General features: G+C 39.7%; 1 pseudogene across 1 annotated transcript; it reads left to right on the forward strand.

Moving 5' to 3' along the window:
- Positions 1-19,229: 19,229 nt before the first annotated feature.
- Positions 19,230-25,425, forward strand: LOC148876576 (UDP-glycosyltransferase 91C1-like; annotated as a pseudogene). The gene is made up of 2 exons (XR_016107065.1): positions 19,230-20,637; positions 24,882-25,425. The product of XR_016107065.1 is annotated as a UDP-glycosyltransferase 91C1-like (transcript).
- Positions 25,426-25,689: the final 264 nt, after the last annotated feature.

Below are 25,689 nucleotides of genomic sequence, written 5' to 3' on the forward strand. Positions count from 1 at the left end.
TGTGGTCAGAAAGAAGATCATCTTGTCTTGCTATCGGCTGAAATTTGCTTCATCGAACTAGTCTAGTCGAACAAGATCTTGGTTCATCATCTTGATCAAAGTCATGCTTGCTTCCGCCTCCATTGCAAAATAACGTTCTAAAAATTGTTGGGGAAGATGGGGTCGTTGTAACTTAGGAGGAGAAGCTATGAGGCGCGTCTGAAGACACTGTCTTTAAAAATTGTGACTGTTTAAAAAGTTGTTAACAGTTGGTGACTGTTAACTTTGAATTGTGCCTCTTGATCACACCCGATCGAATCGTGACAGTTGATCTCATCAATGGTGATCAACGGTCATCAACGTACCAAAACTAGAGCCGCCCATCGCAAGCCATGTGAAGTGCGAGCAAAGTGCGCCTCTAAAAGAGGTTGCTAAAATGGTGATTTTGACTGTGAAGAACATGTTACTCATCGGAACAATAACGACGACCATTATTCATAGAAAAACCGACCATTTTGATCGCCAATGCTAAGTGGTTTTTATAGGGCTTGGAGTAAGACACTCCCCTGTTTTGGATAAATATTACAACAAATTCCATGGAAAGTCATACAATTCGGTGACCAGAAAACATAACTGGAGGCGATGCAAAAGAAACCAATTGTCTGAATCAAAGTCAGAAGTTTTTGAAGCACGATTAACTTGCTGTGTTTGAGTAAAAGTTGAAGCTTTTGAAAAAAACAGAGAAAGCTTAATCTTGGTTTCACGACTCGACTTATAGAGTCGTGATTCATTCAACAACTCTTTCTAAGATTGTTTGTTGGGGTGGGCACAGATTTTCCCTGATAAAAGCTGACGTGGGTCAATTACGTGGCCAATAATAGATCAAAATGTGGAATAAAAAAATTAAAAAAAAAACTTTCTGATCGCTTTGTTTTAATATATATATATATATATATATATATTTAACTATTAATTTTTCATTTACTTTCACCCGTACAAATGCACGGGTTTATCCTCTAATATTTATATATAATAATTGAAAGATTAAGAACCCCTTGGGGAGAATCTCCCAAGTATTTGAAGACAGATATACGCCAAACTATTACACTAACAGGAGATGAAATAGAATCGCAGAAATCCAACCATTTATCTATCCAGCCATAAGGCAGATCAACAGCTACTCCTCTGATACAGAAATAATTATGCATCATTCGCATACCTGTGGCAGCTTCGAATAGATCATATATTAATTCTCTCTCTCTGAAAATATAGAAGAAAGGAGTCTGTGCACCGATATCCGCCATAAAAGGGCCAAGCCATAACAAATGGGAAGCTATACGACTCAGCTCCAACATAATAGACTCTAAGGCTCAGTTTGAAAGGAGTATAAATACAAATATGTAAAATACAAATGCATACAAAACAATACAAATTAGAAGGTTTTGCACTCTACATATTTGTATTTGTGCTCCTTTCAAACTGAGTCTAAGGTGGCGTTTGGTAACCCTTTTCAGACCTCTTGCAATCTACATATTTGTATTTGTGCTCATTCCAAACTGAGTCTAAGGTGGCGTTTGTTAACATTTTTCAGACCTGAAATGGTTGCTTTTCAAATATTATGGACATTTGGAATCCGATCTAAATATCGGTAAATCAAAAGAGGTCGGCCAGCCTCTTAACACGGTCAGATGCATTTCAGACCACGTTAAAAGACAAAAATAGGTCTCAACTTCAAACGTCCTCCCTTGCAGGTGCGATTCCGAGAAGAGCTGGGATCAGTCGATAGAAGCAAACTGATTGGCGCTACCACCGCAGTTCCTCGCAACCGTCTGTTCGGTGATAAAGACGAACAACAAATCTGGGTGTTTGGAAGAAGAAGAAGAAGAAGAAGAAGAAGAAGAAGGGGAGAGAGGGGAAATAAAAAGAGTTTAAAGGGAGAATAACTGGAGAGAGGACGGGGGGATACTATCACCCCTGTTCGGCCTTCGCAACGAGAACGGTGATCAATAGTTCTCAAAACTGATCTGCCTCAACTTCGAACGCCCTCCCTCTTATAGGAACGATTCCGAGAAGAGCAAACTAGTGTTGTTGGGACCGACCAATAGAAGTAAACTAACTAGAACTACCACTGCAGTTCCCTACCGCTCTCTGTTGGGTGATAAGAGGAAGAAGACAAACAATAGATCTAGGCGTTTGGAGGAAGAAGAAGGGGAGAGAGGGGAAATGAGAAAAAAGAGAGAGAGAGAGAGAGAGAGTTTAGAGGGAAAATAACCAGAGAGATGAGGGGAGAATAGGAATACCACAACCCCTATTCGTCCTTCGCAACAAGAACGATGATGAACAGTGCCCAAAAGGCCAAAACTGATTACTTATTTTTTATTATTCATTTGTTAATTGTGTTATTTTATAATTATTAATTTTTAATTAGTAATTATTTTAAGTTTTATTTGTGCAAATGACTAACTATTAATTATTTTTATTACTTAATAATTATTTTTTAGTCATTAAATTTTTTAATTTTAATTGTGTTATTTTTTAATTATTAATTATTTTAATTTTATTAAGTATTAATTACCTTAATATTTTTTATTAGTCATCAATTATTTTTAATAATTTTAAATGTTTTATTTATTAATTTATTATTTTTTATTTGTATTATTTTGATATTATTTTGAATTTCATAAATTATTTAATATGAAATAGTACAAATTGAACTCAAAATTATCATATAGTCTGTTTTGGGGGTAAAATAGTAAAATCATCAAATTTCAGATGCTGAATGGTTGATCCAACACAAACAACTTTATCTATTCAGAACATCTAAAAAGTAGAAAAGCATCATAGCTCTTTTTAGATTTCAGACACAATATCTTTTTAACTTTTCAGATTTCAGATTTATCAAACGCCACCTAAGTCACCCTTATTTGCTAAGAAATCTGAAATGAATATGATTTGCTTCTATAAGGGTATATTTGTATTCAATCGTTAGCTCATTCTTTTGCTAGGCCTCAAACCAATGACCACTCTTGAATCTCCTTCAATAATACATTTCTGCTCCCTAAACTCTTTATAACCTTGATATGCATTTCACATGCAGCCCAAAGCTTTCTTTTCACTAATTCTACAACACCCAATTAATAACCTTCAATCTTCATCACTACGAACCAAGCTCTGCCCATATGTGCTACAGGATTATTAGGCTGGTCGATATGTCCATGAGATTGAGTCCATTGAAGACATTGAGGGTGTTTGCTTCCATTTACGTTTATTAAGTATACTTGTGTGACTGCAAAACCGAGAAAAGCAATTAATGAATGTGTTTATAATACATAGGCACCATTAGGCACAACATCAGCAAAATGCTAATAAATACTTACCCGTTTTAGGAACCTCCAAAATGAATCTCCCTAAAACGGGAGATGTGCACAATTTGCAAACATCAATATGTATGAATGTGCATAATGAGGCCATTACTGATGGGGTGCCTACGTGGCAACATTTACTCAATAAACATAAACAGAACCAAACACATACATTGTTCGGCCCCTTTTATAAGACATTGATTGTGATTTGCCTCTCCGTTATAAATGCCCTTTAGAACTGGGCTATTATCTTATCCAGGATTGGCTTGAGCCTATTTACTTGTCAGTAATTTTGTTTCTTTTGTCCTTAAATTGTTTGCCTTTTGATCAACTACTAACTTGATGCCACCAATCTGTGAATTATTTCTCCAAGTTTAGGATTATTCCCCCACATAATCTCAAAACTAAATGATTTGGGGCCAAAATCCATTTCATTTTTCCATGTTGACTATTAGCAGGGTATGATCTCAACTTAGAAATGGAAATACCTCACTGGATGTGCTTGGGTATAAATTTCTCCATTTTAAGTTTATTAGAGTGCAGTCCAGTTTCTCATATATGAGGTTATTTCTTCAAGTATACCTTAAACCCTTAGTTTCCGATTCCATTATGTTACATTCATTGAAGGCCTTTGCTTCGTTTGATGCATGTAACTCTTCTTCCTCCCATTTTTTTTCAAGTCTCCAGGCACGACCCAAGGAAGCTCAGCCAAACTAGTAATTAACAAGGACATGTACAAAGCCAATGACATTGTTTTGCGTAGTCAATTATTAAACTTTGAACCATGCGATCATTGGAGAATATAACATCAACAATGCAAACATATTTTCTCTGAAGGACCCAAATACCACCCGAATACCCATTCGGGTTTACAAAAAACCAAATATAAACAGTTCCTTGACTTGCCTAAGAGAAAATTAAACCATAGATCATCAGCCTCATGTTTCTAAGGGGGAGTTTTTTTTTTTTTTGGATTTTGAGAGGGGGAAGTTGGTCAATGGGATTTTAATATCCATAGATCAAGAAACCTAGGGGTGAGCATTATTTGATTAAAACTGAATTATTGAACCAAAAATTTTGGTTTCAGTTTTTTTCGGTTCGGTTTTTTTGGTTTTTGGATAATTCAGTAATTTCAGTTTTCAGATTTAGAATTTTGGTTAATCGAAAAAACCAAATTAACTAAAATTCATTATATAATATATAATATACATTATATAATATTTAATATGTAATATTCTATATATTTTTATATTAATTTATTATATATAATGTATTATAATGAAATTAAATTTCATAATATATATTATAGGTTATAATATATATATATATATATATAGAGAGAGAGAGAGAGAGAGAGAGAGAGAGAGAGAGATATTATAGTAATTCGGTTTCGATTCAGTTTTCATTTTTTTATTTCGGTTTTAAAATTTTGGTTTATTTGGTTCGGTTTTTAATCGAATAAACCGAATGTTCACCCCTAAAGAAACCCACGTTCATTTTTCAAATTTATGTGGAGATCAGTGAAAGTTTATTTTCATGGATATCACTTACCCAGGTAAGTGATACCCATCTCTTAGGTGGGTAAATTAACGTTCCCATCTAGGGGAAAGTTGACAATACTTGGATGCATGGGACAAAAATGCCCCTTTTAATAATTGAATTTTTATGGATAAGATTGTCACTGCCTTATTTACATGGGAAATAAAAGAACATGGGTAAGTGACTTACCAAAAAGCGAACTGGGCATAAGAGGAAATTAAACAACATATGGATAATGATGGTTAACCAATTCCTTGGCTTGCCAAGACCAAAATTTCAGCCCAGCCCAGCTTGGAAATTCTAGGCTTTAGGCCTAGGTTTTGTGTTTAGGCCTAGCCTAGGCTTAGGCATGCGTCAAGCCCGACCCGCATTTATTTAAACTTGCACATTTTAAGTATAATGTATATGTGTATATATGTTATTTTGTATTATATTACATATTGTGTATAAATATTATAATATGACACGTATAACTTGAAAGTGAAGCTAACTACAATTCAGTTAGGTCACTATGAGCTCCAAAATGCTCATGACCAGCTCAAAAGGGTAGGAGTCGCCACCCATTTTTTTAGAGGAAATGGGCCCTTAATTTTGGGCTTGAAAAATGGTTTACTGGCCTTTATAGTGACTCTATTCTCCACCAAGGAAAGGCACTGAACCGAAAGGCTTTAGGTTCAAAGGATTGAGAGAGGAAAGGTCTTAGGCACCCCTCTCTCCAAGCTTCTATAGTAGCCCACTACGGGAGTAATTTTGGCTCAAATTCAAGTAGAAACACGCACTGACAAAATTATCTAAAGCTCTTGAAATCTGGCGAAAATGTTTCTTACTTCGCGTAGAATTGATTTGAGGTGATATTATCGGGTCTTAAGTACTAGTTTCCCTAAGATCCTCGCCTCTCTACCTCTTTTTCTCAATCTGGAGGAAGATGGGAATGCAAATATCCCAAGATTTTAGAGCTTTAAGCAACCTGAAACTAAACTAAAAGCAAAGAGATGATGGAGTGAGAGGCTTACCTCTCATGTACGACCTTGAAACAAGTTTTCCAATAGCCGAAAGGTCTTCAAATAAAACTTGAACAAGGCAAGAGCTAGGCTGGGCATTTTTGGCGTTAAGACTGCAAAACAGAGGATGAGGCATGGGTTTGGCTGCAAGGATTCTGAAATTTCAAGCAAGTTGGGTGTGTTACAGGAGTTGGAAAGCCCTCCCCCCCCCTTCCTTTCAAGCTAGAGTCGAGCCTCTAATTATAGAGAAAATGGAGGGGGATGGGTCTAAAACTCGTCCAACTACAGTGTTTGTGGCTCAGTAGATCTTTTTCATCGAAATGAGTAAGGATTTTGAGAGAAAGGGGCTTGTAGTTGACCATTCCTTCTTTGTGCAACAAGTCTTCTCGATTTTGGGTGATTTCTCATGGGTTTTGTGCGTCCAATGAGGGATTGGGGCGTGCTAGACGTTGCAGCCCCGTATTTGGGACTGACAATGGCAAAAAATGCAAATTTGAAAAACTTTTAAATGTTATTTTGTATTTTCTTGATTTTAAGTAGGGGACTGTTTGGCATTTTGGGTTTTTAAGCCTATTAGGCTCAAAATCATTGGTCCAAGTGTTTTAATGGGGTTAAGTAAGAATCTAACATCAATCCCCACCCACTTAAGATCCTAGGTTGGACAGTTGATGTGGCGGTTCAATCGGGTGCATCAAAAGGTATCTCTCTAGTTTAATGGTCAAACAGATGAATCTAGTAATGAAATTTGGTGTGTTGGGTTTTTTTGGGTCTCTGAACACAATGATGTGGTCTGATCAGACAAACAGGGTTGGGAAGATTGAGATATGTGGTTGACAAGTTCGGATCAAAAAGATTTGCTGAAATTTAATCTTTGTTTGATGAAGGGTGAAACAGGGGACTTTTGGAATGAAATTTGGTGGGTAGGAATTTTCAAACATCCCAAATCTGATGGAAGTGACGAATCTTTGATCAGAGGTGTGGATTGACTGATTTAGTTTAGATTATGGTCTTAACTTATGGTTTTTCAATCAACGAGAGGGCCCAGAATGGAATCTTGCTTTTTCAATGGTCAAACGGAGGTGTTTAGTCGTGAAATTTGGTGTGCTGGGATTCTTTGGGTCATTGAACATGGTGGTGGGGTTTGATTGGTCAAATAAGGCTTGGATGATGAAGGCTTGTGATATGTGAGCTTTTGATTAATAAGGTTCACCAAAACAGAATCCAAGCTTGACGCTAGGTCAAATAAGGGAATTTTGGGATAAAATTTGGTGGGTAGGTATGGATTGAGATTTATAAGGTTGTTAGAAGGGTTTGATCAAGTTAGGTGTGTATAGATCATGAGCTTTAGGTTCGAGGAGCATCGTAGTGTTATATGCGTCGAAATGTGGTCTCTGATGGATGATTGATTAAATCCAGGAATTTGCGGTTTAAATTTTGCGTGATTGGTTGTTTGAGGATTTTGTTTCACATGATGGATTTTGATCAGGGATCAGGTATGGTGATGTGGCACAATCAAGTGGATTTAACGCTGGATTTATGGGCATTTGGGCTAAAATTGGGTTTCTTAGGATTTAGGCATATTTTAAAGTGATTGGCATGCTCCGATCAGGCATCCGGAATGTAGGAGATGGGTCAAAGAAGGGACCGAGCAAAAATTGGGTGCTAACAGTCACATTTGTACTTTGAGGTGTAAATGAGAACCAAGGTAAACTTTACACCCTAGTTCGATTTTACAAGCGCTTGGTAGAGGTGTTAATATACCTCACAAATCGATCTAAAAATTCATCTTGTCAACATTTCTCTCAAAAATCAGCAAAAAGTTTACATCGATTTTAACAATGTAAAACTTCTTCCTCTTCTAAACTCGATGAAGTCTCTCTCTCTCTCTCTCTCTCTCTCTCATACTTCTTCTCATTAAAGAAATCCTTCCATCCCAATGAGAACATGAGCGTTCACTCGTTAATCTAAGGTTTAAAAAATCCTATGCACAAGAAAATACCAGAGGCAGAGGAACAACCCAACAGCCAATCTCTCACTGTCTATGATCAATCTCCTTCTACCCCGATACTTTCTTTCTCTCTCTCTCTCTCTCTCTCCCTTTATACCACTCTAATCAATCTCCATTGCTTACTGATGTAATTGTTTCCTGTCACGTACCAATTTTTTGTGTTGTATCAATTTTTTTGGCTAAGTGCCTCGTCATTTGACCTGCTCCCAGGAGAGGATAGTGGACTCCCTGGTGGTGAATTGCTTGGTGGTGAGCTACTTGGTGATGAACTTCCTGGTGGTGAGCTACCTGGTGGCGAGCTACCTGGTGACGAGCTACTTGGTGACGAGCTCCCTGGTGGTGAGCTGCCTGGTGACGAGCTCCCTAGTGGTGAGCTACCTGATGACGAGCTCCCTAGTGGTGACCTACCTGGTGACGAGCTCTCTAGTGGTGAGCTACCTGGTGACAAGCTCCCTGGTGGTGAGCTACCTGGTAGCGAGCTACCTGGTGACGAGCTCCCTGGTGGTGAGCTACCTGGTGACGAGCTCCCTGGTGGTGAGCTACCTGGTGACAAGCTCCCTAATGGTGAGCTACCTGGTGGTGAGCTACCTGGCGGTGAGCTACCTGGGTGGACTCGTCATTTGACCTGCTCCTAGGCGGCTTGTAACTCAGGGGATGGTGGAGCTCCCTGGTGTAGCGCAACCCGACTGCCCTCTACATGAGGTGATCTCCTCTCCTTTGTAGGCGGCGGGAGCTGAGGGACTTGCGGGAACTAAATCAGAGGACCCGGGTGTATTTTCCCGATGGGGACTCTCCGATGCCTAAGTTAGTATTCTGATTGTAGGGAGCTTGGAGAGAAATGAGAGAGCTAGAGACAAGGGATTACCTCCATTTTTTCATTCTCTTATGCTTGTCTTTGGGGGTCGGAGTCCTTATATAGTGGTGTCCTATCAAATCAGTCGTAACCGCCTCTCTCTCTCTACCACAACCGTTACTACCAGAGCTGAGGTGGCGGGTGCAAGCGGGTGCTGCAGAGTATGGCTCTGCCAGTCAAGGGACAACTCTCAGTGCTGGCAGGCACGGCACCGCCTAGCGAAAGACGTGGGCGCAGGTCTCTGGATTTGTCAGGTATAGTTGTCAAGCAGGAGATCTTCCTGCGATACGCCGAGCTGCCCCTAAGTGGAGAGCTACATATGCCGAGCTACCTGTAAGTGCCGAGCTGCCGCTAAGTGGCGAGCTCTTCGTAAGATGCCAAGCTGGCTATGGAGGGGCCAACTGCCTATTCCGAGCTGCCCTTAGATATACCGAGCTCCCCGAGCTATGCCGAGCTGCTTGTGGCAAGCTCTAAAGAGCTGCTTGTGGCGAGCCATTCCGAGCTGTCTGTAAGTGGCAAGTTGTGGCAAGCTCTGCCGAGTTGCCCGAGCTTCCCGAGCTACCCAGTTGTCTAGAGGCTGCACTTGGCTTGCATGAGATGCCAGGTGTCACAATTTCATTGGAAGGCCAAATCCGCCCTCTTCATTTGCCCCCCACTCCCGAGCTGAGAGTAACTCAGCGAAGGGAGTAGATTTCTTCTTTTGGCCCATAAATTGACGAGCTAGTAAGTGCTGATCCAATTCCTTAGGCTTTGGGAGCTGCCTGTATCTGGCGAGCTGCCTGTAAGGTGAGGAGGACTCTGTCAGTTCAATAGTGTAGCCCTTAGGCTCTGGGGGCAACTTATAGTTCACTTTTGTTGATCTTTCTCATGTTGAGGAAGCGACTGGGTATTTACCAATAGTATGGCCCGTAGGCTTTGGGAGCAACTCATAGTCCACTCTTCTTGACTTTGCCCATGCCGAAGAGGCGACTTGGTCTTAAGCAGTAATGTGACCCATAGGCTTTGGGAGCGACTCATAGTCAACTCTTCTTTGACTTTGCCCGTGCTGAAGAGGCGACTGGGTCTTAAATAGTAATGTGGCCCATAGGCTTTTGGGAATGACTCGTAGCTCACTCTTTTTTTACTTTGCCCGTGCCGAAGAGGCGACTGGGTCTTTAGCAGTATGTGGCCCGTAGGCTTTGCCTATGAGGTGCCAAGCTGACCAGGTGTCGAGCTACCTGTGAGGTGCTGAGCTGACCAGGTGCCGAGCTACCCGTGATTGCACTATATCAGCCTCGTAATGCCAGTCACCCACTCCTACAAGAAGCTACTAGGAGCTTGACCTTCGGGGGCAGCACTACTAACTTTAGGTCACCAGCTCACACGAGAGCCTTGGAAGGCTCGACCAGCAAGGGTGCCTATGTAGTCTATTGGTTACCAACTCCCACGGAAGCCTTGAAGAGCTCATCTTTGTAGAGGGGACCTTGCGGAGATGACCGATGAGATTTTATCTGAATTGAAAGTTGGTAGAGCTACTTAGTCTACTGGCTTCCTGCATAGTCTTTGAGTTCATAAAAGATGTAACTTATAAAGCGAGAGCTTCGATTTTTAAAAAATGAAGACTTAACTTTCTAGGAGAAGAGGACTAAGCTTCGGTAGGATGAGAACTTAGCTTTTTGTAGCGTGTTCCCACAGACGGCGCCATTTGATGTAACTGTTTTCGGTCACGTACCAATTTTTTGTGATGTATAAATTTTTTTTGGCTAAGTGGCTCATCATTTGACCTGCTCCCAGGAGAGGATGGTGGATTTCCCTGGCGGTGAATTGCTTGGTGGTGAGCTACTTGGTGACGAACTCCCTGGTGGTGAGCTACCTGGTGACGAGCTACTTGGTGACGAGCTCCCTAGTGGTGAGCTGCCTGGTGACGAGCTCCCTGGTGGTGAGGTACCTAGTTACGAGCTCCCTGGTGGTGAGCTACCTAGTGACGAGCTCCCTGGTGGTGAGCTACCTAGTGACGAGCTCCCTGGTGATGAGCTCCTTGGTGGTGAGCTACCTAGTGACGAGCTCCCTGGTGGTGAGCTACCTGGTGATGAGCTCCCTAGTGGTGAGCTACCTGGTGGCGAGCTACCTGGCGGTGCCGAGCTGCCCCTAAGTGGCGAGCTCTTCGTAAGACGCCAGGCTGCCTACGAAGTGGCGAGCTACCTATGCCGAGCTGCCCCTAGCTATACCAAGCTCCCCGAGCTATGCCGAGCTGCTTGTGGCGAGCCATGCCGAGCTATCTATAAGTGGCAAACTATGGCAAGCTCTGCCGAGCTGCCCGAGCTTCCCGAGCTACCCAGTTGTCAAGAGCCTACACTTGGTTTGCATGAGGTGCCAGGTGTGACAATTTCACTAGAGGGCCAAATCCACCCTCATCATTTTCCCCCCACTCCCGAGCTGAGAGTAACTCAGCGAAGGGAGTAGATTTCTTCTTTTGGCCCGTAAGTTGATGAGCTAGTAAGGGCTGATCCAATTCCTTGGGCTTTGGGAGCTGCCTGTATGTGGCAAGCTACCTGCCGATGGCGAGCTGCCTGTAAGGTGAGGAGGTCTCCACTAGTTCAGTAGTGTAGCCCTTAGGCTCTGGGGGCAACTTATAGTTCACTTTTGCTAATTTTGCTCATGCTGAGGAAGCGACTGGGCATTTAGCAATAATGTGGCCCATAAGCTTTGGGAGCGACTCGTAGTCCACTCTTCTTGACTTTGCCCATGCCAAAAAGGCGACTTGGTCTTAAGCAGTAATGTGGCCCGTAGGATTTGGGAGCGACTCGTAGTCCACTATTCTTTGACTTTGCCTGTGCTGAAGAGGTGGTTGGGTCTTAAGTAGTAATGTGGCCCGGAGGCTTTTGGGAGTGACTCGTAGTTCACTCTTTTTTGACTTTACCCATGCCAAAGAGGCGACTGAGTCTTGAGAAGTAATGTGGCTCGTAGGCTTTGCCTGTGAGGTGCCGAGCTGACCAGGTGTCGAGCTACCTGTGAGGTGTCGAGCTGACCAGGTACTGAGCTACCCGTGATTGTGTTGCATCAGCCTTGTAATGTCGGTCACCGACTCCTACAAAAAGTTACTAGGAGCTTGACCTTCGGGGGCAGCACTACTAACTTTAGGTCACCAGCTCACACGGGAGCTTTGGAAGGCTCGACCAGCAAGGGTGCTTATGTAGTCTGTTGGCCGCCAACTCCCGTGAAAGCCTCAAAGAGCTCATCTTTGTAGAGGGGACCTTGCGAAGAGGACCGATGAGGTTTTATCTGAATTGAAAGTTGGTAGAGCTGCTTAGTCTGCTGGCTCCCTACATAGTCTTTGAGTTCATAAAAGATGTAAACTAATGGAGGTAGATTTGGCTCGCCCTCTTGGCTGTGTGACATGTGGAAGAAACTGGGGTGACCTAGCAGGAACGTCAAGTCAGCACGGCGACATAGCATGGCCATTCCCCAAGAAGAGGCCCGAGCTCCCAAAAAGGAACCCACACTTCCTGGGAGGTGAAACCCTAGCTCTCCCTAAGAACCCTAAGGTTAACAAAGAAGCCCGCAAGGGGCAGAGCCCAGACTAGCCCACTTCGGGTCAGTCCGGACCATATGTCAGCACCTCGGGACAGTAGGACATACTCCCATTCGAACTCAAGACTTCACCTCGCGCACCACTCCGGCACCTCGGCTCCAAGTCGCGCAACTGTGAAACTGTACCTGACAGGTCCGTACTCTAAGGCAGCACGCCTGACTGGTATGGATCTGACAAATGGCAATCACACCGTAACGGCCACCTGCTACTGCCATCTCAGTTGTGGTAGAGACGGCCCTAACAGGGAGGACAGTGGCGGTTATATCTGCCCCCCACAGAGGCGGTTATACCTGACTTGACAGAAACTTGGGAGTGAGTGCACCAAGTGATTATAAAAGACCTTGTTCCCCAGAGAAAGAGGTATGTGATATTTGTGCTTTTTGGTCTTGAAATCTCTTATTTTCCCTTGCCTTCTCAAGAGTATTAACTTGAGCTTCGGAGTATTCCCACTGGGTTCCTCCCAGAAAATCTCCAATTTCTTCCTTGTTTCAGGCATCTTCAACCCTGTCAGAGGCAAGGTTACCAGTAGCTGAGACCGACCAGATTGTGCATCATCATCTGGCACCATCTGTGGAAACGACTTCAAAATGCATCCCCTAACCTTTAACTCTCTTCAAAAGAAAACTTAGCATTCATGGCTTCCTCCGGCAGTGACAGACGTAACGCCGACCTGAATGCTATAGGAGAACACCCTCAGCCCGCCATTGTATGCACCGAGCAGTTCACCGACCCCTCTCGACGAACGGAATCCCTAGCCTCAATGCGCCACGAATAGTGGTGCCTATGAATGTTCCCCTTCCCCCCTCTATCGAGATAACCTTCACCAAACCAACCGTTGTCCCTCTAGCGACTAGCCAGAATCAGTTTGATGAATTGATGCAATGCATGCGGGTCATGCAAGCCCAAATGCAACAGTTTCAAGAACAACAACTCCATCAGCAGCAAGTACTACACCACATTTCTCAGTACCACTACTAGCAACTGTTCCCCCAACTGCCTCAGAACCAACCATATCTACCACCTCGGCACCCTGCTGTCAAGCAGGTCAAGCCCTCTCCTCAGGGTGGGCGCCTTCACTGAGGGGAAGCTTCCTAGCCTCAGAACCCCTCTAGAAGCCAAGCCTCATCCCCTAGCAGGAGGGAAAGACTAACTACCCCCGCCTCATAGCTCGCCGGCGGATTGGGAACCTCCTAGTCCATCAAGTCGGCACCACCTCGGCACTCTAAGTTCGGGCTCCCGCTCATGAAGAACCAATTTGACATCCTAGCCATGGACTACCACCAGCAATCCGGGCCCATTGAGCTTCGAAGTATTCCCACCGGGTTCCTCCCTGGAAATCTCCAATTTCTTCCTTGTTTCAGGCATCTTCAACCCTGTTAGAGGCAAGGTTACCGGCAGCTGAGACCGACCGGATTGTGCATCATCATAAACTATAAAGCAAGAGCTTCAGTTTCTAAAAAATGAGGACTTAGCTTTCTGGGAGAAGAGGACTTAACTTCGGTAGGATGAGAACTTAGCTTTTTGTAGTGTGTTCCCACAAACGACGCCAATGGATGTAACCGTTTCCGGTCGCGTACCAATTTTTTGGGATGTATCAATTTTTTCTTGGCTAAGTGCCTCCTTATTTGACCTACTCCCAGGAGAGGATGGTGGAGCTCCTTGTATGTGGCGAGTTGCCTACCAATGGCGAGTTGCCTGTAAGGTGAGGAGGTCTCCGCCAGTTTAGTAGTGTAGCCCTTAGGCTCTGGGGGCAGCTTATAGTTCACTTTTGCTAATTTTGCTCATGCTGAGGAAGTGATTGGGTATTTAGCAATAGTGTGGTCCGTAGGCTTTGGGAGCGACTCGTAGTCCACTCTTCTTGACTTTGCCCATGCCGAAGAGGCGACTGTGTCTTAAGCAGTAATGTGGCCCGTAGGCTTTGGGAGCGACTCGTAGTCCACTCTTCTTTGACTTTGCTCGTGCAGAAGAGGCGACTGGGTCTTAAGTAGTAATGTGGCTCGTAGGCTTTTGAGAGTGACTCGTAGTTCACTCTTTTTTTACTTTGCCCGTGTCGAAGAGGCGACTAGGTCTTGAGCAATAATGTGGCCCGTAGGCTTTGCCTGTGAGGTGCCAAGCTGACCAGGTGCCGAGCTACCTGTGAGGTGCCGAGCTGACCAGGTGTTGAACTACCTATGAGGTGTTGAGCTGACCAGGTGCTAAGCTACCCGTGATTGCACTGCATCAGCCTCGTAATGCCAGTCACCCACTCCTACAAGAAGCTACTAGGAGCTCGACCTTCGAGGGCAGCACTACTAAATTTAGGTCACCAGCTCACACGGGAGCCTTGGAAGGCTTGACCAGCAAGGGTGCCTATGTAGTCTGTTGGCCTTGAACTCCCGTGGAAGCCTCGAAGAACTCATCTTTGTAGAGGGGACCTTGCGGAGAGGACTGATGAGGCTTTATCTGAATTGAAAGTTGGTAGAGCTGCTTAGTCTACTAGCTCCCTGCATAGTCTTTGAGTTCATAAAAGATGTAAACTATAAAGCGAGAGCTTCGATTTCTAAAAAATGAGGACTTAGCCTTCTAGGAGAAGAGGACTTAGCTTCGGTAAGATTAGAACTTAGCTTTTGTAGGATGAGAACTTAGCTTTTTGTAGTGTGTTTCCACAGAAGGCGCCAATTGATGTAACCATTTCCGGTCACGTACCAATTTTTTGTGATGTATCATTTTTTTTGGCTAAGTGCCTCGTCATTTGACCTGCTCCTAGGAGAGGATGGTGGAGCTCCCTGGTGGTTAACTGCTTGGTGGTGAGTTACTTGGTGATGAACTCCCCGGTGGTGAGCTACTTGGTAGCGAGCTACCTGGTGACAAGCTACTTGGTGACGAGCTCTCTGGTGGTGAGATGCCTGGTGACGAGCTCCCTGGTGGTGAGCTACTTGGTGACGAGCTCCCTGGTGGTGAGCTACCTGGTGGCGAGCTACCTGGTGATGAGCTCCCTAGTGGTGAGCTTCCTGGTGATGAGATCCCTGGTGGTGAGCTACCTGGCGGTGCCGAGCTGCCCCTAAGTGGCGAGCTCTTCGTAAGACGCCAGGCTGCCTGTGGAGTGGCCAGTTGCCTGTGGCGAGCTGCCTATGCCAAGCTGCCCCTAGCTATACCGAGCTATGTCGAGCTGCTTGTGGCGAGCTCTACCGAACTGCCTGTGGCGAGCCATGCCGAACTGTCTGTAAGTTGCAAGCTATGACAAGCTCTGCCGAACTGCCCGAGCTTCCCGAACTGCCCAGTTGTCAAGAGGCTGCACTTGGTTTGCATGAGATGCCAAGTGCCACAATTTCATTGGAGGGCCAAATCCGCCATCATCACCTACTGTTGCAAAAAACTAGAAAGATGGGTCTGATTGAAGAAGAGAGGATGTTGGAGTCCGATCAGTGATTCGAACATTGTAGCCGTAGGAGTGTGTGCAATCTCTGTCCAATGGTCTCCTGTACTTTCTTCTCTTGCCTCTCCTGCATCAGTCTCCTCTCTTCCATTATCCAATTTGCGACGGCTCACCTCGTGTCTTCTTTCTCTACCTCAAGATGCTGAAAGTGGGATTTTATTGAGTCTACACCCGGTTCCACAACAACAAACCAATGGTGACTATAAGAACCTGAAAATACCTTCTCTTACCTTTTCTGAATCTCTGAAGCCCTCTTTGAATTTTTTTGTCACAAGAGCTTGTTCTAGAGCTGGGTTTCTTCTTGTTTGGGTGGGGACTGTGAGAACCCAATTGGCTTTTATTTTGATTTTGAGAGGTTTAATGGGGGATTTGGGTTTGAAGGTTGAACCCATTTAGGTTTTGGAGTTGTTTCTACAACGGTGGAGACGGATTATAATGGTGACCAAAAGTCTTATGGAAAGTCCTAGATGACTGTTACTGCCTTTCATTTTTTATGGATTTGCTTCCAATTTGTCATTGAATGGGGTTGATGCTGCTCCGGCAAGTGCTGGCGATGAGCCTATGGGTTCAAAGAGGAAAGTTGAGGATGAAAGGGGGTTGCAGGCGGAAGTATTGGGTATGGCATTAATGCTCTCAGTTTATGTCCGTCAGCCCTTAGTCTTCATTGGGCATTTGTTCGTCATACTCTTCATTTCCGCTACTTTTTTCTATTCCAACAGTACAAGTAGATTCGATGGTAGGGAGAGTGTTTAGAGCAGAGAGCAGAGGAGTGAGAAACTTTTTCACTTTTACACCATGACAACCAAACACCATAAGCGTAAAATTCAAAAATAGCCCGGTTTCAATTTCCATCAATCACTAAACCCGAACCTCTTTTTTCAACAACGTAAAAATGAATTTACATCTAAAACAAACATAACCTTAATGTAGAGACAAAATAGGATTTGTGAACACCTCTCACAATAAGTGAAATTCAGTGTTCATTGTGCCCTCAGATTGGGCTTCCTTGAAAATGCAGCCTTGCAAGTTACACATACCCATTTCAAGATAGATGCTGCTGATGGAAGTTGGCACAGCTTTCCACCAGAATTATAGAATTTTCTCCAATGGTTAGCATACCAAGGCCCTATTTGATGATTAAGTGGTTATTAAAAGAAGTACTTGTTGCACAAGTACTTTTTAGAAGTACTTATTTTAACAACCACATAAGTTGTTTAATGACCCACTTGCCAAACCACTTATTATGTTATTAAGCACTTATTGGGATGGAGATGTTTGGTAGCCTACTTTCCCCATAAGTGTTTATATTGAAACAAATGACAATTTTAGCCCTCACTTCACTCATACACAATACAATGTTTTTCACATATTATACTATACATTTCAATGAAAATCACCACATAATGACAATTGAGAACCCACATGGGCCTACATGTGAAGCACCATGTGGATCTAATTAATAATAATAATAATAATAATAATAATAATTTCACAAAATAAAATTTTGGATTATCAATAAAATAATATTAATTATACATATTAATAGTAAACCAACATATTAATAAAAAGCACCAATACCAATGAGAATTTCTACATAGAATGATACATATTTATAATAATAATACAATTTAAAATTCAGATTATTCAAAAAAACACAAAAAGGATCACCAATACCAATGACAATTTCAAGAAAAATAAAAATAGGATAATACTAAGTAGACATGTTAATAATAAATCAAAAAATGAAATTTTGGATTATTCAAGAAAATATAAAGAACACCACCAATATCCTATTTAAAAAAATAAAAATAGGATAATGCAACAAATTAAAATTCGGATTATTCAAAAAAAACACAAAAAGATCACCAATACCAATGAGGATTTAAAGAAAAGCAAAATAGGATAATACTACGTATACATGTTAATAATAAATCAAAAAATGAAAATTTGGATTATTCAAGAAAATATAAAGAACACCACCAATATCCTATTTAAAAAAAATAAAATAGGATAATATTAATTACATACTAATAATAAACCAACATATTAATAAAAGCACCAATACCAGTGAGAATTTAAAAAAGTAAAATAAGAAAATTTGGGTTATTCAAAAAATTGAAGTTTTGGGTTATTCAAAAAAATAATAATATATGAACAAAAAAATCATGAAAGAATACAACATCACCAAATAATATTTCACTAACAAAGCTCCACCATTACACTTAAGAAATAAAAAATGCAATCACAAGTTTTCAAAAAATAAGTCAAACATTTCACTAATTATTAATCACAATAACATATACAAAACATAACAAATATTCACATAAAAAATAAAGAAAATGCAATCACAAATCAAGAATACATATAAACATTTAACTTAATACTAATCACAACAAAATATAAAAGACATCACAACTATACATATCGAAAATAAAGAAAAATGCAATCACAAATCAATAAAAATATAAACATTTAACTAATTATTCATACAAAAAATCAAGAAAAGAAATCTTTAACCCACATATTTCAGCATATGTTTGCATAATTTTTAACAAGAAAACGAAAAAAAAAAAATCTATTCATGCATAGGAATCATCACATAGACAATGCAAAAAACAAAAAACAAGCAAATATTTTGGATTTATCTCTAAAAAAATCAGTTTTAATTAAAATACTGCACTAAAAATAGTTTTAAAGCAAAGACGAGGGAGGAGGATGGCTGACCTGAGTGTTGCCGGCAAGAGCACAGTGAGAATGTGTGAAATTGCCCCAAAAAAAACAGATTTGGTAAAGAGGGTTTCAAGCATTTAAAACTTCAAAAAAATCCAAAATATTCAAGAATATATGTAGAAAACAAATCCAAATGTGAAACCGACCTGGTCACCAATGAGTTTGTAACTTGTTTGATGATTATCGATCACTCCCAAAACAGGTGCCACCGTTGATATGCTCGACCCTGTTCAAGTGAGGAAGAAAGGAGCTTAAGGAAATACAAGGGTCTTCTGATAATTAAAAATTTTAAATAGGGACTGAATAGTTCCAAAATTTTTTGAAGGTCCACTTATTAACAAGTAATTAAAAGCAACTTTCAAATAGATTTTTTAATAAATACTTCTTTATCAAATAATTACTTTTCAGTTTATCAAATATCCACATACCTATTTTCCACTTTATCCAACACATTTATTAAATACTTATTACAAGTAATATCAAACAGGGCACTGGATTGTTTAAGACAGTTTTACCACCTTTAAGGAATGTCAGAAGATCTCAGAGTCAACTGGTTGCGGTAGTGAGAAATGATTATCCCTTGCTTTGATTTGCAATAATTTAATTTTCAACCCAATAAAATAATTTACAATAAATCAATTATGCCCCTGGCACCTACCCCCAACAGTACTTACTTTGGACCTAATCTTGACCCTTGGCTGAACCGTCATTCTCCCTAATTATATTTATATACGGTTCTCATCCATCACTCGAAGCATTAGACCAATTCTAGATCTCCCTCTCTCTGTCTCATTCATTCATGGATAACGAGAGGGAGAAGGATAGCCTTCACATTGTAATGTTCCCATGGTTAGCTTTCGGTCACATGCTACCATTTTTAGGAGCTGTCCAAGTGCTTATCTCAAAGGGGTCACCGCATCTCCTTCGTCACTTCCCCAAGAAACATCCAAAGACTCCCCAAAATCCCTCCTAATTTATCACATCTCATCAATTTAGTCAACCTATCTTTACCTCCGGTCGATGACCTGCCGGAGAATGCCGAAGCCACCACTGACCTTCCATACGACAAGGTCCAGTACCTTAAGAAGGCCTTCGATGGTCTGGAGGAACCTCTGGCTCGTTTCTTGGAGGTCTCGTCTCCGGACTGGGTTATTTACGACTTTGTTCCTCACTGGTTGCCCCCGATTGCTAACAAACTTGGTTTGCCTGGAGCCCTCTTCAATATATTCAACGCAGCGATGCAAGCCTTCAATCTGCCACCGTTGACGGTGACGGACGGTGAAGATCCAAGATCGGAGCCAGAGCACTTTACTCCCTTCCAATCTAGCCTATCGCCTGCACGAGATCCGCCGAGTATTCGACTTCCAACAGAACGTTTCAGGTGTTTCTGACATGTTCCGGTTCTTGTCGGTTGTCAGAGGCAGCGATATCATTGCTGTTCGCAGCTGTGCTGAGTTCGAAATGCAGTGGCTAGGGCTCTTAAACGAAGATATTTGCCGAAAACCCACTATTCCGGTAGGGTTACTTCCCCCTTTGGCGCAAGGCATTAGAGAAGGTGATGACAATGAAGCGTGGATCGCCGTCCGTGAGTGGCTAGACAAACAGGAGAGCAGGTCCGTGGTATATATTGCACTTGGGAGCGAGGCGACACTGAGTCACGACGACGAGACAGAGCTTGCTCTCGGTTTGGAGCTATCGGGGTTGCCTTTCTTTTGGGTACTGAGGAGGCCGCCTGGATTATCAGCAGCCGAGGAGTTGCCGGTCGGATTTGAGGACCAAAGCAGGAGCCGCGGGGTGATCTGCAGGGGTTGGGCCCCTCAGATGAAGATATTGGCGCACCCGTCGTTAGGGGTATTCCTGACTCACTGCGGATGGAGTTCAACGATTGAAGCACTTGGGTGGGGAGTCCCTCTGGTTCTTCTGCCCCTGACATCGACACAGGGCCTTCATGCGAGGCTACTGGTATGGAATAAGATTGGAGTAGAGATACCGAGAGACGAAGGGGACGGCTCGTTTACAAGGAACTCGGTTGCCGACACACTGAGATTGGTGGCCGTCGGCGAACAGGGCAACGCCGTGAGGAGCAGAGCAGAGGAGATGAGAGGGATCTTTGGCAACAGCAGCGTGCACGATGGATACATGGATAATTTCGAACGCTACCTCAAAGACCACAGGCGCAGTAAGCTCCATAAACCAGGCTAATTTTAATCTGTTTCTGGGTAGTTAATTGAAAGTATTTTCAAGTTCTTCCTCTTCCTCTTCTCATTTGGCAATTAAAATAGAACGGAAAAAAATATGTAATCATATCAAAGGTCTCTCTGCACTCCGCTCAACTTTACACAATAAAGAAGATCTTTCGATCTCTAAGCTTGTAAGGCCTTTGCGTCATTCCTAAACGTGGCTGTTACAGCCTAAGAGGAAGGCAGAAATTTTCTCCGACAGGGAGTCTACTTCACCTTTGATTTCCATCTTCCTGTGTACTCTAAAATTTCACTCTGTCAGATTGCTTGAAAGTTTATTGTTTTAGCTGTATTATTAATGTATTATAATGCTTGATTCTGTGACTTAACCGTTCTCTAGCTTCTGCTGCTGTTTCTCATGGGGATATCAAAGGTAAGAGAAAAAAAGACAAAAATTCTCTCAAATAGCTACTACTGCTGCTGTTTCTCATGGGTCCTTCTCTAAAGTGGGTGAACACATCAACCATGAATGTGATAAAGAAGTATTTTAAAAAGGAAAAAAAATGCCAAATAAGCTAGCTTCCAACGAAAAATGCAAATTGCAATTTCTTGTCTAGACAAACATCTTCTTTTAACCAAATCAGTATGAGAATTTTTACCACATCAAATCAAACCCAAAAATATCAAGAATAAAAGCAATATTCTGGACCAAAGTTGGGGTAGGTGTCAGCTTGGAATTGATGCCAATACACAGGTGGGTATTAGTGTTTATGTGGAGGTGTCAACTTGGAATTTCTACAAGCCAGATTGCTAATATTAGAAAAGTTGGTGAGAGCAATAGGGCTAGATGTACTAGGCTTCCTTATGCTTTTATTTGGGCCGAAAAAAAAAAACCTAAAATAATCCCAATTGAATTAGGAAAACGAATGCACGAGTTTCTTAACAATCCCTCCTACTAGTTAATAAAGATAAGTTCTAATCTAATTAGAACTTCGAGTCCCAACTAACAGCTTAATAAATCCTTCTTTATCAAGGAAGAGTAAGCTTGTATGGTACGGGCCCCATAGAAAACTACTTGTAACCAAAATAGGGAACCCCACATGATAGAAACAACGTGAGAGAAAAGAAAAAGCGAGAAAAAGAAAGAAACAACACAATTTTAGTATATATATATATATATACTAAAATTGGTTTGTCCCTTCATCATACTTCTCCTTGCTTCAGACCCCTTTTCTAATTTTCTGTTTTTTTTTTAATTCCACATAATTATCCATTAAACCAATAAGGAAATCATATATGCTTAATTATTTCTAACAACCATAAAGAAAGAGGGATTTGTTTTTCTAATGTTTAGCCAAGTGGCAACACTTTCCCCCACTTCCTCCTAAATTGTCTCTAATTCCTATTTATCTCCTAAATTATCTCTAATTCCTATTCATCTCTTAAATTATCTCTAATTTAGTAGAGAGATTCTCTCCTAAACTATCTCTAATTCCTATTTATCCTCTCCCCCACTTTTTATCTATATCTATCTAAAGAAAGTTTCAATTAAAAAATTTAGAACTATTTAAATGTTATAACGAAATTATATACTAAATTTAAAATATTTATTTAAAACACAAAAAATTAATAGATTTAATAATATTCATATTATTAATAATTCAATATTTTTACAAAATTCATCATGAAATTTGTAGTAACAATATCATTTATAATTCTATGAATTACTCAATTTAAATGTTATTCAAATAATAAAAATTTAACATTAAAAAACAAAATAATAAATAATTAATATTTTAAGAATTTAAATAACAATATTATTTCAATAACTAAATAATATTGTAAATAACTAATTTCACTTATATCGATTAATAATTACAGAAAATAACTATCAAAAAAATTATATTTTGTTAGTAATAATTTTACAATAATAGTGTATATTCATTATATATTTAAATTACTATAATTAATATTTATTTTATTTTCAGTAATTATTTATAGTTTTTTTATAAATATTCTTTCAATAATTATTTATAAATATATTTTTATTTTTTGTTATTTAATAGAAATAATCAATAATTATTAGACATTAAATAACTATTATTTAACTTTTAAAATTTAATTTATAGTATTTATTGTATTTTTGTTATGAATATATTTTTTATAATTTATAGATTAATACTTATTAGAGATTAAACTATTATTTAATTAAGATTACACTTTTTATTGACTAATTTAGTATATTTTCAATATTTATTATATTTTTGTAATTATTGTGTTTATATTATATATCTATTATATTTTCATTATAAACTTATTTTCAATGATTGTGTACATTTGCTATAAATTTTCAATAATAATTGGAGATTAAACTATTGCTATTTATTAGAGATTAGACTATAAACTTAGTTGAAATTAGGAGTGTTCAATGATTGGTTTAATTCAGTTGCTAGCTGTTTCACCAACAAAATCGATCTTGTCAAGTCTGCAATTTTCCACTCGAAACCGATTGACCATTAGTGAAAATCCACCAATTCGGGTTGTATCGATTTGGGTCTACTTTCAGTTTAGTTTGTTTGTCCAATCGATTTAAACTTAAAAATTAACTTTAAATTTCATAAATTACAATGATATTATTAAAAAATAAATTATAAAAATTAAATCTGTGATAAAAAAATATTTTAGACTAACAAATATGGGAATTTTCCTACTTTCCCGTATTATAAAATTTAATTTAAAATATAAAATGTTAATATATATTTATTAAAGCAAAGCCAATCTGAATTACTAGAAAATCGACCAACTCGGGTTGAATTTGATTGGATTGTTTATTACAAAGTTAAAATATAAACAATTATATACTCTTATATATTTATATTGTTTAGCTTTGCCTTAACAAAGCACGGGTCCCGTCACCATGCCTCTCCTTGGTCTTTCTTTCTTCTCCCCTTCTCACCACTCCCATTAAGCCATATCACCCAACTACCTAAAAATATTCCTATAATTTCTCTCCTAAGGTATCTCATTTAAACCAATAGGAAGTACCATGTTGCCTCACTCCCTAATCAATTCCTAAAATGCATCTCCCCAATCTATATCCACTCTCCCTCATTTAAAGTATTCATTTTAATTAATAAATAGTTAAATATGGTTAATATTTAATCTCACCCATACTCAATGAGTATTAAATAGTGTTATTACCAAAAGTTAATAAATATGGTTAGTAAATTACCAAAAATTAAATATTATTATTAGTAGGTTATTAAATTACCAAAAATTAATAAATATTGTAATTAATTAACTCATTAACAACATATTATAGAAATTGAAAACTCTTTAACTAATTTCTATAAAATTGAGAATTATATTTAACAATTATCAAAAGTATAAAATTTTAGTTATTGTTATTATTATAATTAATAACCAAATACAAATGGGGGAACATAATATTATAATGTTGGAAAATGAAATTATTAATTAATTTATATTGAAAAATAAAAGATAAATTAGTATAATTTTGTTAGTAAACTACCAAATAAAAAATATATTTAGTAACAATTAAAAAAAAATCAATAAATCCCCATAGTTACATAAATGTAATAAATTTTTCAAAACTTTTCATAAGACTACATTTTTGTAAAATAAAATATGTGAATTTTTCTATTTTTGAGTTCATGTTGATTAGGCGGGTCATTTCTGTGAATAATTGGGACAATTTGTTTCTTTTTGGGTGGATAAGAATTGCTCAAAGGGTCTCTTTTTGTCGTGAACTGTTGGCTATGTTGCTTTCTTATCTCGACTTTGGGTTAGAGGGAAGTTTCCGGCCTTGGAATTGTTTCTACTGTTTTGTTGGTGATATCCATCTTGTAATTTCTCTCTCTTCTTTCTTTCTTAATAAAATTTCTTTTTTATTTACTACCAAAAAAATGTATTGATTGGTAATCAGGGGTGTGCAATTGGTAAATACATGTCACTTGTGTGGAAACCTTATGGAATCAACTGAACACCTTTTGCTTCATTGCAACTTACAACATGTGGATACACTTTTAAAATTTCACTCTTCAATAGCTAGGGGCCAATTCTGGGGGATCTTCAATGCTTGCTCTCCTCTTGGAGAATTTTATATCCATGTTAGTTTGTGTGTGTGCGTGCGCTTGTGTGGATTAAGTGTGTAATAAGCATATGTTGCTCTGCTTTTTTACTGAAACACTCTGGATTTGATCTATGCTATGGTGTTTTGCAGAGGCTTTGGAACTTCTCAACTGGGAAATTCGTGAAGACATACACTGGTCATGTTAATTCAAAATTTTGCATATCTTCGACTTTTTCTGTAACAAATAGAAAGTATATTGTTAGCGGTTCAGAGGACCATGTTTACCTGTGGGAGCTTCAAACCAGAAAAATGGCACAGGTATTGGAAGGTCATACAGATACTGTTATATCTGTCACATGCCACCCATCTGAGAATATGATTGCATCTGGTGCACTTGGGAATGACAAGACAGTGAAGATCTGGACTCAGGAGATGGACTGATTTTGCTTTTCTGGTAATGTGGTTGCTGTTATGAAGATTGAACTCGTTGAAAATTTATTAATCTTTCAATTATTGCAGTACTACCCATATTGTAATACTCTAGATCATGATTCACGGCCAGATCTTTGTTATTCAAATGGAAAGTTGATACTATTTGTGTTTATCCTGACCAACATGGGTAATACAGATATCCACTTATGTATTTGCTAAGCTAGTATGGTATTGTTTCTTGTTGGATGTGTTCTTTCTAAAATGAAGTGTATTGCCATGCTAGTCCATTTTTACTGTACAAATTTAGTGCAGTTTTGTAGGCTGTTCCGTTCTATTAGCATAATTTGTGTCAAGAGAGCTTATTATTGGAAATCCTCAAGGCTGCGTTTGGTAATTAGTGTAAAAAGTGATTTTAAATTAACCAACTTATTTCATTTTTGTATCAAACTTTGCTCTTATTTTGAACGCAATACTGATTGAAAAAACTTTCATTTTCAGTACAAAAATGCATTCTTACTAACACCCT

The sequence above is a fragment of the Nelumbo lutea genome, chromosome 1 (genome assembly GCF_056320005.1).
Source record: "Nelumbo lutea isolate HS-2025 chromosome 1, American lotus-T2T, whole genome shotgun sequence".
In the NCBI taxonomy this organism is placed as follows: Eukaryota; Viridiplantae; Streptophyta; class Magnoliopsida; order Proteales; family Nelumbonaceae; genus Nelumbo; species Nelumbo lutea.